The sequence below is a fragment of the Trachypithecus francoisi genome, unplaced genomic scaffold, assembly GCF_009764315.1.
Source record: "Trachypithecus francoisi isolate TF-2019V2 unplaced genomic scaffold, Tfra_2.0 Lachesis_group2, whole genome shotgun sequence".
NCBI lineage: Eukaryota > Metazoa > Chordata > Mammalia > Primates > Cercopithecidae > Trachypithecus > Trachypithecus francoisi.
This window is the reverse complement of record NW_022681465.1, coordinates 39822777-39833999: the sequence shown is the minus strand read 5'-3', so window position 1 is coordinate 39833999 and position 11223 is coordinate 39822777. Positions and strand designations below refer to the sequence as shown.

Sequence of the window (11223 nt, the reverse complement as noted above, 5' to 3'; positions counted from 1 at the left end):
GATGAGAGGGCCTTCACCCTTGAATCAGGGAGTGAGCATATGACCTAGGTATGGACAATTAGAACAACTAATTCCTAGATATGCGAATTAATTTAGGGGTAGGCACATGAGCTAAGTTGGCCAGTTCAGAGTAAATCTTGAATCCCGAAACTCATGTGTAAGTCACAATAAGAAATGCTTTATTTTCTCCAATTTGCTTAGTCTAGAGAGGAGCTGCTGGCAACCCATCTGGCCATCATGCATCATCTGAGAAGGTAAATTAGTATCCTGTGGCTGCCATAAGAAATCATTATAATTGGTGGCTTAAAACAACATAACTTTATTCTCTACTAGTGCTAGGGGCCAGGATTCTGTTCAATGTTCATTTCAATGGGCTAAATGCAGAATGTTGACAGGACCTTGCTTCCTCCAGATGCTCCAGGGGAGAATCGGATCCTTACGTCTTCCAGCTTCTGGTGGCTTCATCAGTCCAATCTCTGCCACCATCTTCACATTGCTCTCTCCTCTTCTGCGCATATCAAATCTTCCTCTGCCTCACTCTTAAAGACAATTGTGATTGATTAGATTTAGGGTCCACCCAAATCAACAGAATAATCTCCCCAAGTCAAGATGCTTATCTTAATCATATCTACAAAGACCCCTTTTTCCTTAAAAGGTAATATTTACAGGTTCCAGAGATTAGGGCTTAATGTCTTTGGGTGACCATTATACAGCCTACTAAAGAAGTCAACACAGAAAAGTAGAGACACTGGGTTCTGACAACACTATCAGTTGGCAGACCTTACATGTTGAAGGCATGGAGGTAACTTCTAGCTTTGATCTTACATCAGACTCTACGTTTAAAATCAATATCACATATATGGAATCAAATTAAAATAACACCAATGTAGAGGCAGTTGTACCACTTCTGTGTCATATACCAACAATGGTATTTAGCAAGTATTTATTGACTTTGTTGCTATTCACTTTTTCCCTTCCTTTCCTTCTTTTTCCTTTCCTCCCTCCCTCCTTCCCTTCTTTTTTTCTTCTCTCTCTCTCTACCTTGTTTGCTTAAAACCCAAACAGATTTATGAAAATATAAAATGATATATACACATTAGCACTTTTGTGTTCAAGACAGTGTGTAAATGGGGGCATACAGGGATATAACAACTGGAATTATAAAACTGTATGCAATGTATACTTTAAAAACACACAAAGATCATAGATAGAAAAGAGTTAAGTGGAAGTCTAAAAATAAAGACTGGAAAAAGCACATTTATGTTGCCATAGAAAGGAGGGGGGCATTGGGTTTATTTGAAAAGCAGTGAAGGTAAAATTACAGATATGTCTGAAATTTTCTGAAAAGTTTTTACTGATGAGTTATCTTATACCCACCTTACTAATGTATATGTAAATAGCTATATTTTTGTCTATCTGAGATGATTTTCTTGAGAGTGTGTTATGATTTCTGAATCCTTGTAGATCTAACAGAAACAGAGGTAAAAGAATACAAATTATTACTCAAAGATAGACACATAATTGATAAACATTGTCTATGAGAAGTAAGTTGGATAAACCAAACACTTTATTCTTGGAGAGAGCTGTTCTATAATACAAATATATTCAGGGAGAAAAACAAATTTAATTCCTGCCCCCTGCCTCGCCATTCTTCTTCTTCTTTTTCTTCTTTCTCTTTTTCTATGAAATTCTACAGCTCATCAGTTACTGCACTATGTATCTTTGGATCCCCCTGAGAAGGTCAAGCTCCTAATAACTAATAAGTAACTAATAACTGTAGTTACTCTCCGATCAGCTTCTAACATGTCCCCACCTTGCACTTCTCAGACAGCGAGATAAATAAAAATAGCATCAATATAAGCATTTCCAAACCAGCAGAAATTCTTACCCAAAGGTCTTAACTGCCCATTGGTTGTAGCTGCAGAGAATCAAGAAGGGGCAGAGTGGTTTCTTAGCCCCATATAGACTGGGTGTCTTCCCTTAGTTATCTCCACCTGATAACTGGTCCAAAGCTAGGGAACCAGGACCTTACAACCGTTGTACCAATGAACAGCAGGAACTCTTCAAAACATAACCAGCCTTCTGGGAGAAGGCAAATGGAGCATAACAAATCAAATGTAGGCCGGGCGCGGTGGCTCATACCTGTAATTCCAACACTTTGGGAGGCTGAGGCGGGCAGATTGCTTGAGCTCAGGAGTTCGAGACCAGCCTGGGCAACATGGCAAAATCCTGTCTCTACAAAAAAATACAAAAAATTAGCCAGGGGTAGGGTGGTGGCATATGCCTGTAGTCCCAGCTACTCGGGAGGCTGAGGTGGGAGGATCGGTCAAGCCTGGGAGGCAGAGGTTGCAGTAAGCCAAGATCACACCACTGCACTCCAGCCTCGGTGACAGAGTGAGACCCTGCCTCAAAAAAAGAATTAAAAAAAAAAAATCAAATGTATTTTAAGAATCCGTTTTATTGCAGATAGTAATTCATGTGTTCACCTTTTCTGGCTTCTTGATTTCTAGGTTTAACTTTCTCCCCCACTTGGTTCTACCCAACAGCCCTTTTGGCCGCTCCTCCCTGGAATCATTTCCTGTCATGACATTTTTAGAAACCAAAATAACAGCATTTACAACGTAACAGCTAAATATTCCCATAGAATATCTTGGTAAAACAAGCACTTTTGCATGGTAGTTTTTAACACATTATTGGCTATGTATTCAGACTGAACCTCTTTTGAGTGTCCACGGTTTCTGGCTAACCAATGGGCTGATTGCAGGATTGTTCCCTGTCGCTCCGTAATCACATCTGGCATACAAAGCTGGCGGCATCCTGGCTTCCAGGCTCTTCTTGTGTAGTGTCTTGTTTTAATGTCAGAACACACATTTATTCAGGGAGTGAGGGGGAGGGTGCTTTTAATAATAAGAGGCAGCTGTGTAATTCTCTGTAAAAAATGAAGCAGAAGAAGTACGTTGTAATATTACATGGGGTTATGAGGTACCGCAAATGGAATGTTAGTTGGACAAATTCAATACATTTTGAATTCTTTGCATTTTTTTAAAAGAAGATAATCACTTGTGCTTTTTTCAATACAATTATTTCCATAGCCTCTTACATCTTGAATTTTCCAATTTAAATTTAGTACAGCATAAACTCAGAGAGGTGCTGGGAAAAATTTCCGAAGTGTCTGTAGACAGTGTTCTTAAACCACGATGGCAAAACCTCAAAAATAGATGCAGCTCCATCAGCGTTAAATTAAATGACTCAATGTCTGGACCACTCAGGTTTTTTTCTAGGTAGGGAAGGGGAGAGACTGTTCTCTGTAGAAATTAAGAATCCTGGTCGGAGGAAGTTGTTTTGTTTTTGTTTTTAGAGAGGGGGAAAAGTGCCATCATGGGAAATTAGAATAAAAATAGAAGTCTCTTTAAAAGTGTAAAATAACAGTCAGCTTCCTTGTTTTTTGTTACTTTTTATTTTCAAAAATTACATGGTAGCCTGGAGCTGTGTCTTAGAGATCAGTTTACCCAACTTCCACAATTTATAAAGCCTTGAGGCTCCCTTTTCCCTCGTGTGTCTTCCTTTGCAATCACTTTCCCAGACTCTCGTGTGCATCATACAAGGGGTGGCAATGCGACTAAGTTTTGGCCAACTATATATATGTGGGGAAGTATGGTGGATTGTGTCACTGTTAAAAATAAAAAGTGCCTTGATAAAAATGATTTTCAGCTTCACTGGCTTCACATTTTTTGTAGTCTCCCTCTCTCTCTCTCTCTCCTCTCTCTCTCTCTCTGTGTGTGTGTGTGTGTGTGCACATGTGTGTGTGTCTGTGATTACAAAGGCTAGAAATGGCTTCATGTTTTTGTATGGGAATGTGATGCCTAGAGCTTAGCAGCCATCTTGGGTCTATGAAGTGGCAAGACTAATGATGGAGAGAGAGCAGAATAGGAGAATGGAAAGAGCTTGATTCAGCCAGCCACTGTACCAAATCTGGAACATCCTACCTCTGGATTTCTTTCTATGTGAGTCAATTAATTGTCTTTATTTCATAGGTCACTTGTAGCTTTCAGTCAGTTTTTCTGTTACTCATACCTCTGTACATTTCTAATTCATACACCCTGAAAGATTAATCTGCCTAAGTTTATAAAATACACAGTAGCATAGTCTCAATTGGAATCCAACTCTTCTAATTTCTTGTTTATTATCTTTCCCTCTCACTGTTTGCCCCTGTTCTATCACCAGATTAGTCTCTATATGAATAAATGGGTTATTGTCTTGAGTAAACCTGTTAAGTATGGTACTGCAGTAAATTATATTTGTACCCTAGATTAGTGCCTGCATTTGCAATCCTTTTTGCTAATAGGCATAAATTTTATAGCCTGTCTTTGCATGAAAAGGCTGGACAAGTTAAGAATTATTAGATGATTCATTTTCAGATTGAAAGCCTTGATTTAAGAAGAGGTAACCATTGCAAGTCATGTTAATTTTGAGGGAATTTAATGTGTCAACATGCTTACAAAGTTGACTGTATTTCAAACCTCAAATTCTTACCCTGAAATGTGTTTTTAGGAACAAGTAGGTAAAATTATATCAAAATAGAAAAATGTAAGCAAATGTTTGGCAAAACTAAAGAGTAAGAATAAAATATATAGGTAATAATATCTCAGAATATATGACATACTGCACCAAAATTATCTGAAAACTTGTGCTCTCTTCCTGGATTTACCAATTATTTTTGTGTAATAAAAATTTCATCTGATTGGTTTTTCTCTGCCTTTAAAATAACCATTTTATGGCACCATAGAATTCTAGGGTTGAAAAGATTCAAAAATCCATGTTATCCATTACCTGGCTTTGAGAGAGACCCATTAAATCATTTTACCAGGTGAGAATGGATGATTTTCCTAAGATTCTATAGAAAAGAAAGTTGTAAATTTTCTGTACAGAATAGATCATGAACTGTATCACGAACACAAATGAAATCGTATTTTAAGAGCACTTTTAGTTTGTTATGTGAAGGATACTAGATACAAAGAAGACTTTACTCTTTCTCCTTCAGGTCCTTAGAAGACATTTTGCTTTCCCCTAGGCCATCAAATGACCTTTCACGCTTCAGCACTGTGTTATGACTGCACTTGCTTTCCATCAACAGTGCCTTTCAGAATGCTTTCACAGTACAATGACTTAGTTTGTAAAGCGTCCATTGGAAAAAAAAAGACATAATTTCCATGGCAGTGGCAGCACCATAAAGAAAATGAAGCTTGGAGAAGCACAGAGATGCAGATGTTAAACAGTGGTATCTTCCTGAGACCGATAATCACAACAGTACTATAGGAGTGTTGTACTGTAGAACAATTTTTTTTAAGTTATAGTGAATTCTAGATTTAGTGAATGTATAGCTCAACACATCAAGTTGTTGACAGTGAACATTATGCATGATTATTCTGTATTGCATTTTAAGGAATCATGTTTCAATACAGTGTGCCCTGTTTTTCACTCCCGTAATCTATTCTCTGAATTAGGAGACATTTCTTCTTTACATCATGTAAGAAATGTGAAGAGGAAAACTGAATTCAAGATCCCTATGATAATAGTTAATTATTTGTTTATTTGATGAAGTTATTTTGACAGACTATCAATAAATTCTTCTTTTATCCTCCCCCGTGTTCCTTCTGTTATAAAACGAGAGTATCTCTCTTTTCCTTCTCCCACCTGGACACAGACAGCAGTTTATCAGTGACCTTTGTTATTTAGCTGTTGAACCTGAGAGGTGTCAGGGATGGTGACAAAGCAGACACTTTCTTGTGCTCAAACATACTACTATTTGGAGAAGGATAGACTTCTATTCTGATGGTGACAAGTGACCAAGCCTACATGGAAGAACTTCTTATAGAGCCTGAAAATGGGTTCTAGCTAATGTCCTGCAGTATGAGGACAGAGACAGGGTTTCTGACTTCTTTCCTGTGGTCAGAAGCTGTTGGACCTGCACTGGAGTGTCCCCCAGGAATGCCCTAGGCAGAGTCACAAAGTCTTCCTTTAACTTCTCTCCAATCCAGGTTCCCTACCTATTCTGCAAGTCCTTTTAGGTCCACTCTCTTCATTGGCACTGTCTTCTCTTTATCAATTTAAATTGTATCAATTTATCTGTAGTTAGTGTTAATGCCCAGAAGCCACCACATAATCCTAATAATTATCATCTGTAAAATTGAATAATTGAAACTTTCCCCTTGATAGCTCTTTGATTATACCACTTTAAATCAACAACTTTAAATATCACAGTAAATTGTATTTGTCCCCTAGATTAATGCCTGCATTTGCCATTACCACCACTTTCCATTCATTCACATCTATAAAAATAATTATGATAATAAAACTCCCAGAAGACAACACAGAAGTAAATCTTTATGATCTTTGGGTTAGGCAATGATTTCTTAGATATGACACCAAAAATGTAAGCAATGAAAGTAGGATTGTTAACTTGGTTTTCATCAAGGTTAAAAACATTTATGTTTCAAAGTACACCATCAGGAAGGCGAAAAGAATGTCTATAGACTGGCAGACAATATTTGTAAATGACATATCTGAAAATGGGCTTGTATCCAGGCCATATAAAGAACTCTTACAACTCCAAAAAAACTACACAGTTTTAAAAAAGGGGCAGATGATAAGAATAGATATTTTTTTAATGAAGATTGACAAATTATCAACAAGCATATGAAAAGATGTTAGACATCATTAGCCATTAGGAAAATGCAAATCAAAACCACAATGAGATACTACTTCACATTCACTAGAATAGTCACATATACACCATGGAATATTATGCAGCCATAAAAAAGGATGAGTTTGCATCCTTTGTAGGGACATGGATGCAGCTGGAAACCATCATTCTTAGCAAACTATCATAAGAACAGAAAACCACCGCATGTTCTCACTCATAGGTGGGAACTGAGCAATGAGATCACTTGGACTCGGGAAGGGGAACATCACACTTCGGTGCCTATCATGGGGAGGGGGGAGAGGGGAGGGATTTCATTGGGAGTTATACCTGATATAAATGATGAATTGATGGGTGCTGACGAGTTGATGGGTGCAGCACACCAACATGGCACAGTATACATATGTAACAAACCTGCATGTTATGCACATGTACCCTAGAACTTAAAGTATAATAAAATAAAAATAAAAATAAATAAATAAGTAAATAAATAAATAACTGTAACCATAAAAAAAAAATAGTTACAATCAAGACAGTGACAAGTGCTGAAAGGATGTCGAAAAATTGGAACCCTCATACTTTCCTGGTTGGAAAAAGTATGGTACAGTCACCTTGAAAGACAGTTTGGCAGTTTCTCAAAATGTTAAACATAGATTTACCATATGATCTAGCAATTCTCCTTCTAGAATATACACCCAAGAGAATTGAAAACATGTCTAAACAACATCTTGTACATGAATGTTCAGAGAAATATAATTTGTGATATCCAAAGAGTAGGAACAACCCCAATGTTCATGAACTGATGAATAAATAGACAAAAATATTTTATACCCATACAATAGAATGGTCTTTGGCCATAAAAAAGAATGAAGTGCTGGTATATGCTACAACGTGGATGGACCTAAAAATATGTTTCATGAACGAAGCCAGTCATAAGATACCACATATTGTATGATTTCGTGTATACGCAAAACAGAATAAGCAAATATATAGAGGCAGAAAATAATGCTTGACCAGGGTTTGCAGGATAAGGAGAGAAGAGAATAGAAAGTGACTTTTCATGGGTATCGGTTTCTTTACGAGATGATGAAAATGTTTTAAAATTAGATTATGGTGATGGTTGCACAACTCTGTAAATATTCTAAATACCATTGGATTGTACACTTAAACACACTTCAACAGGTGAAGTTTGTGGTATAAATTATATCTCAATAAAGCTGTTAGAATAATAATTATGATATAATCACATGAAAATAATTATGTTGGGTAATACTTTATTGTTTATTATCTTCATTGTGGAATAACAATTATTAAACTAGAAATAAAAACATAAAAAGGCAAAAAGAAAGCACATTGAATTTTGGCAGTGACCAAGTTATTTAGCTTCCATGACCACCAACATATACCATACTGTAGCTGGATACTAGAACTGAGGAGATTACCAGTAGGTTTTAGAAAATAAAAACTGAATGTAAAATTTCTAGAAGTTTATAAAAATGGACAAAAGTGTACAGCAATTCTACTTCAAAACACAGTCATATATTTTAGAGACACACTTCCATATGTTCACACAGATACATATTACAGCATTGCGGGGAAACAACCTGACAACCCCCCAGTAAGGGAATTAACAAATTAACTGCGGGTTATTACTATCTGACAGTTACAACGAAGCACTTAAATCAATCTGCATCTATTCATATTAAAGATTAAGAGAACAAAATATTCAGTGCAAAATGCAAACTGCTATATGTAGATACAATATCAAATATATAAAATTTAAAGACCCCAAAATACTATATTTTAATTCACACATACACATGTAGAAAAATTACGCAGACTTGCATGGAATTGATTCCCTGAAACTTCAGAACGCCTCTGAGGAAACAGGAGAGGAAAGATATAGCGCTGGGATTCAAGTGTTAGCTGTATCTGGAATACTTTATTAAAAGAATAAGTAAATATGAAGCAAAAATGGACTAATATTAATATGTTAGGTCTGTGTGGCAAGTAACTTGTGTTACATTACTCTTTGTATTTTAAAATACTTCAATACCAAAAATTGATTCACAGAACAGAACATTCACTATAGATTAACTCTTTTAATTGAGTTGACATAAAGCCCTATATTGGTTTAGCTCCTCTCATCAATATTTTCCATACCTGAAATCTGGACAGATGGCAGATATAATATTTTCTCTCCTTGACAGATGGATGAACTGGAAGGTTTAATTACTTTCTCCTAGTTACATAATAAGTAGCTCTAGAAACAAAATGTTTTGGTCAATAACTTGGGTATTTGGCCACCACACAGCATGTGAGAACACAATAATTAACCTTCATAGTTTCAACTGTAAGATAATATATTTGCATGTATGTTCTATTACATATATAAAACAGAAACCTTATATCTTCATGTATAATCAGACACTGTAGAACAGGATGAAATAATCTTAAAATTTTAATAATCTTTTTTTAATGATATTGTAGATAAGATTTTACAGTCTTACATAATTGCAAAAAAATTAATTATTTTTTAAAGTGAGAGTTTTTGATATTAAGTAAAAGCCAAGAATAAATTAAATCCTTTGGTTAGAGCATTTGATTTCCCTGCTGCAGAAGTGGGCACACGCAAAAAAAGAGGTGGGTATATAGAGCAAAGATCACTTGGCTTATATTGAGGAAATGTAAATTTTCCTCTCAAGTCTTCCACTGACTAAATGTAGCCTGCATCAGTTCTTTGAATTTTTCAGGGTCTGTCAGAGTTTATGGAAAAAAGGATGTGTCAGGTTGAGAGAAAAGCATTAGTCTTAAAATTTATTGCTTGTTTGAAACATGGCAAAGAGCCTGCTGGGGTTCGAAGGAAGTGTTCATGGAAGGCCATAGTAGGAAATGCGGCTAGAGATGCTTTAGATTTTACTCTACAGCAATTGAAGATTTTTGAGGAATGGCATTGTAATATCTGCCTTACAGTTTGCATGGGAATATTGTCATTCGGTAATTGCAAGCAGCAACATACGCACAAACCATGCTATACCAGGTCAACCAAACAGGAATTTTTTTTCCTCCCAAAACAAGAAGTCAGGAGATGGACAGGCCACAGTTGGGCAGCCTCTCAAGGAAGTCATGAAGGATCGAGTTTCCTTCTAGCTTCCCTGTTCCACCAGCCTCAGCTTGTGGATTTTGCCCTCATTCTCTCATGACAGCTGTTCCATTTGTAGGCAGAAAGGAAAGGGAAATTCAAAAGTTAAGTGTTCATCCAGCCAGGTTTTTTCTTTTTCCAGTAAAATAATAACTTTAATGGACGTTACATCTGGTAGACTTATGTTTATATCTCACTGGCCAGAAGTGGATTACAACAAAGTCTGGGGAGGTTTGTGTGGGTTGTGTATGTGTGTGTGTTTTACTGCTTTATTGAGGTATGATTTACATAAAAGAAATTACATATGTAGTATGTGTAATTTACTACAAAAAAAAGTATGCATTTTGGTGAGTTTTGATATGTGTGTACGATTATGCAATGATTATCATAATTAAGATACCAAATATTTCAAGAAAGTATTAAAAAATGGAAACTTTGTTACCTGAATAAATCAAGCTTCTTTTAGCAAGAGGCAAATGGTAAAAATAGATTTTTGAGAGACAACTAGTAGTGTCTGCCACAATTTCTAGATTCATACATTTTCCCAAAGGTGCCCCTCCAAGTGATTCTCCTGGTTCATCTTGGTGGACCCCAGGAGAGCTTTAGGAAGAGAACCAGAGCAGGAGCTTGCCTTGGGATCATTTCTAGTCTAAGTCTGCCTTGGTAGGCAGTGTAATATAGATGGAAGTATGGTTTTTGGTGTCAGATTGGGGTTAAAATCCCAGCTCTCACACTAACTCATTGTGTGGCTTTGAACAATTCAGTTTAACAAAGTTTTAATGAGTATCAGCTATATAACAACTACTTTCCATTCCCTGGGCATACAGCAGTAAAAAGGACAGACATAGTCCATCCCTTCACAGAGCTTCCTATCTGGTAGTGGCTGAGCCTTTTCTATAAATAGGAGCTGTGGTGAGGATAAATTTAGTTCTTACAACATGTGAATGTTAGTTTAGTGGTAATTATTCAGGAGCTGTCCTAGATTTGGCTTCGTTCTACTAATACTTGAATTTGGGAGCTTGCATCTCCCCACTAGAAGTTCTGCTTGATTTTGGATTAATCCCAAGAGTTCTGGGCTTTTTTTGGAGCTAATTAAGGTCAACTATCTTTTCTCTTCCCACACCATGGCCCTAAACCTCACTGGGTTAAGAGCACATGACCTAGTTTTCTCCCTCTGGGGGAAGAAAATTCTCAAAAATCTCCTTAGAATCTCAGAAATTCCCTGCCTCTGAAAATCCTTCTGTTTTGAAGTCACTCAGGAGCTGGAGCCTATTTTCCCCACCCGCTTCCAGTTCACTCCTGTGAGTAACTTGGGTTCCCAGATCTGCCTGAGGATACTAGAATTCATCCTAGACTATGGATACCCCTATTCTAGATCACA

General features: G+C 36.7%; 1 long non-coding RNA gene across 1 annotated transcript; it reads right to left on the bottom strand.

The window, feature by feature from the left end:
- Nucleotides 1-307: 307 nt before the first annotated feature.
- On the bottom strand, nucleotides 308-8951 carry LOC117064888. Its single transcript, XR_004429726.1, has 4 exons — nucleotides 8864-8951; nucleotides 2717-2927; nucleotides 1378-1466; nucleotides 308-539 (listed from the first exon to the last, which is right to left on the bottom strand). It is a non-coding gene; the product is annotated as an uncharacterized LOC117064888 (long non-coding RNA).
- Nucleotides 8952-11223: the final 2272 nt, after the last annotated feature.